This window comes from Haliaeetus albicilla, chromosome Z (genome assembly GCF_947461875.1).
Source record: "Haliaeetus albicilla chromosome Z, bHalAlb1.1, whole genome shotgun sequence".
NCBI lineage: Eukaryota > Metazoa > Chordata > Aves > Accipitriformes > Accipitridae > Haliaeetus > Haliaeetus albicilla.
In genome coordinates this window covers 39,668,329-39,672,741 of record NC_091516.1, presented here as the reverse complement: position 1 = coordinate 39,672,741, position 4,413 = coordinate 39,668,329, and positions in this window count along the sequence as shown.

Below are 4,413 nucleotides of genomic sequence, written 5' to 3'. Positions count from 1 at the left end.
CATAGGCATGCGCCTACAGCGCGGCTGCATCCCAAATATGTTTATTCATCCTATTTTGGCTTCTGCTGGGGGAAGAGACCCCACAGAAATGAAATAAAGTTTTCTAAGAAAATTTTCAGTGTGAAAGATTCAGCAGAAATGAAAAATTGAGTTTCTGTTGTACTTTAAACAGTAACTTAAAAGAAGAGCAGATTTTTTTTTTTATTTCATTTGCATGCAGACAATATGGATAGCTCTGTTTGAATCCTGGTGAGATACAGTGTAGAATTAATATTTTAAAAGTATTTTTTAGGCACGGCTTCAAGTTATGCATGAGGGTACCCATTAAGAGTAACGTAGTCATACATGAGTTACTACTATACAGAGCAGCAATTAGAAACACATGGATCATGCAGCACTTACAGTTATCTAACTGGCTTTATTTTTGCATTCCTGAAGCCAAAAAACTACTATCCCATCTGCTCATGTGAGGAGTCTCCAGATTTTGCTGTCTTTCTAAGCAGCTTCAGACATGCCCGTGCTCTCCCCTCCTGCCATGGCAATACCTCAGGGGAAAAATAAAATAATAATCTATTTCCTAGCTGCTTTGTCCCCAGAAGTGGTCTCTAGTCAGCACTAGATAAGCACAGAAATTAACATTTTGGTTGACTTGCCAGAATTACATACTGTAGTATTTATGATGCACGAATGATAACACAGAAAAAAAGGGAATCTCCTGAAAGGGAGTTTTCTCAACACTGAAGTGTAAACTTAATTGGACTTTAGATCAGGCCCTGGTATGGTGTCATGTACATCCAAGCTTGTTTCATGCTCTGACATTGTGAAAACACTGAAGTTTCACTTGTTTAACATTGAATGTAGCTGACAGGAACGACAGCCCTGTTACATATTGCAGGACTGTAACTATGTTATCTGCAACTCTTGCTGTTACAGAAAAACATTTGCATTCATTTTTTGTTGTTTTGCTCTTCTTCTTGAAAGTGCAGATCACAGCATTTACTCTGACTCTTCTTTAGCAGACGTTCCCCAAGCGGAAACAAACAGTATTTTCTGGTAAACAGATTAGGTAATATGAAGTTAAAATATTTGTCCATTTCTTCTTTAGAAGAGTCATATTTGAATCCCTGACATAACTCTCAGGAGTACTGACACATTTCCAGAATGTATTCACCGTGATTCTTGTCCACTTTAAAAGTAAATATGGTATAAATACAAATTATTATATTCCAGATTCTAGAAGTTTGTTTGTTTAAATCCGTGTACAATGAAAACCTTTGCTGTTAAATGTTGGAAGGCTTGTCTTTAAAAATGGCTCAGTCAGTGAAATACCTTCCACATTTAGGGGAGGCGAGTCTAAACGTAGCATAGCCTGCTGTGTCCATAAGATGTGCACATGCCCATTGTAGGCAATTTATGCTGACTGTAAAGGTATTGAATTGTAGCTGTGGTGGTATTTTGAAGCTGTGCTGAAGTACTTGTGATGTACTTCAGACATCAGCTCTAAGAGCAGTAAAGTGTGTCAGAGTTATAAACTGAAAATGTTTTGAGTCAGGTTGTCAGCCACATGGGTTAAACATCACATTCTTTTGTTTTGGTTTGGTTTTCTGAGGTAGAGAAAACACTCCTGGTTCCCTTGGGCAACAGACTGGAGGCATGGGAGTGTCATTTCCCAGTCCTTCAGGGCTGCCTTGTGCCTCTGAGCAGTGACCTCTCTGGCTGATTTAATACTGGCACTTACAGGCTATCCTATACAGAGGAAGTATATCACATGTGCGTGCTGTATCAGGCCCAAGCTGCTAAGAGCAAAAAACAACGTTGACATTCAGTTTCACAAGTAAAGTGTCTGACATCAGCCGAGGCACAGTTTGAAGGTCGATTCTTCTCTTACTTTCTTTTTCAGCCTAGTAGAGCAAGATGAATTCAATCACACAATTAGCAGCAAGAAATCTCAGTTGTAAGCAAATGTCAGGGAAATCTGATGGCATGATTACTGAAGATTAACTTGCTTCAATATGGAGGCTAATCTTGCCATTGAAACCACACAAAAAATTATCTTTTTAATAATGAGATTTTAATAGATTCAACTACTATCTTTTTTTTTAAATGTATATAGGAAATGCTACATCAATATTAACTTTTTAATTAGGTGGAAGCAACAACCTAAAAACACAGACTGGTGGAAAGTAGGCATGGAATTGGCAAGACATTTTGTTTTTCACTGGGCAATTATAATAAGCAAACTCATCAGGCCAGCCCCTACTACTACAACACTTGTTTCCGCCTAATTTTTACTGTATTAGGAAACCTAGTCTGCTAAGTAAGCCCCATCTACTTTCATTTCATGTGATAGGCTGGGAAGCTAAAATGCAATAGTTTCAACAACAAAAAGTTAAAGCTTGAGGCTTCTAAGGAGAAAGGAAGGCCTCCTTACAAATAGTTTGGATTTTAAATACATCCTTTCAATTTGGGAGGTGAAATGAAACATATCCCACCCATAATTCTTTTGGCAAAAAAAAAAATTAAAAATGCTTCGCTTCAAACACACTAACTGCAAAACTAATACTGGGGAGCAGGGAGGGAATAACAATATATATTTTTATAATGAAATGAAAACTCAATGATTTAAAACCCAGCACTAAATTAAATCCTGGATGTAGACAGATTCAAAGTCAGCACTGAACACCTGCAGAAGGCTCAGTTTGTACAACAATAAAATCTCCCAAACTTTATTTGTCTCTTGTACTGCCTGTGAATACAGATCAGTTCACCCTAGCGCCAGCTGCAGTGTAAAACTACATTGGGCTATAATCCTACTTTGTTGGCAATATTCTGTTGCAGCAGGTGCTACAGAGTTGGGTTTTTTTCCCCAGCTGCTACCACTCTTTTTAGCCAGCTTTGCGATTTTTCCAAAGAGCTGGAAAAGAGCAAATTGTAACAACAGGCAGAGAAGAAAAAAGGAGAAATGGCTTGTGTCAACAAAGGCACCGCATGGGAAAAAGCAGGAGCTCCCTGCTACGGCTAAATTACCTTTAGTTATACACACGCCTGTGACTGGAATACTTCTTTTTCTTCTTTGAGGGGATGCCACTTAACAGTGGAAATTTGCAAAAATTGTTGTGCTAAGCTAACTGAACAGAGAAAGAACATCCAGGAACTGAGAAGGGGCACCCAGCTCCCATAGGGGCGATCTCATGTCCAGTGGAAAACTACTGGGTTTCTGGAATCTCATCATGGCTCATTTTAGAAGAAACCTTACTGAAAGACTGAGGAAATGTTAAGTGGGGGAAAATCTTAAGTGCCTTCCTGCTGACAAACCCCCTCTACAGAAATTTCTGTGAGGACAGTTGGGTTTACAGTCGAGACTTTGAACCATTCACTGTGTTCCCCTTTCCAGTTTCTACTTTCTAACACCCAGCTAATAATGCCCAGTGGTCCTAATGTAAACCGACCTCCAGAAGATGCAGCCTACTTAATTGTTTGTGAAGCGATAGTGTTGATTTAAAAGCCATAAAAACCAGACCTTCAGCGGGTTCAGTTCCACACGGACGAACGTGGCTTTTTCGTCCTGCGCTTGCAGCACCGAAGGATTCATGTTCTTCCTTGAAGTATTCAGGTTCAACTTGTAATTAAGGACACGACATCTCACTCACAATAAACCTCCAGGAGCCAGACTAACATCGGATAAGGAATATTCAAACACTAACACCAAACCCGGGGCTGAGCTGAATCGGAATAATTGCGGTTTGCATACTGCAATGAGAGTACTCATCTGAGGCAACTCGAAACCGGCTGCTCAGGCACTCCCCGGATCAGGAGTCAAGCACCGTTTTCAAATTACAGCGTGCAGCCTACAGACGAGGGAAGAGTAAATTAGGGACAGAAAATGGCTGGCGCAGCAAAATCGCTTCTTCTCTCGCAGGCAGAAGCTGCACTGCCAAACGCGAGCATCTCCCCCGGGCCGGGCAGTGGCTGGCTGGCAGGCGGGCCGGCGGGGACGCCGGCGAGGCGAGGAGAGGAGAGGGGACGCAGGCCGGCGGCCTTAGGGAACCCGCCTGGTGCTGGAGGGGCTGCGGAGGGACGCCCGCGGGGACAGCGCGACGGCCATCACTCCCCCACCCGCCCCGACACGGCTCCGGCTCCCTTTGTCCGCAGCCGGAGGCGGCAACAAAGGACGGGGCCGCGGCGCCCACGCCGCCTCAGCCGCGCGGCGCGGACCGGCGGGGCGGGGCGGGGCGGGGCGATGCGCGGCGCGGCCTCCCCCCTCCCTCGCGCGCCGGCTGACAGTTGCGGGCGGTGGCGGCGGGTTTTGAATTTAGTCTCCAGCCGGCGGCGGAGAGCGGCGCCCCGCCCTGCTCGGATCGCGATTGGTCGGCGGCCGGTCAGGTGGGCGGCGGAGCCGGAGGGTCGGGGGCG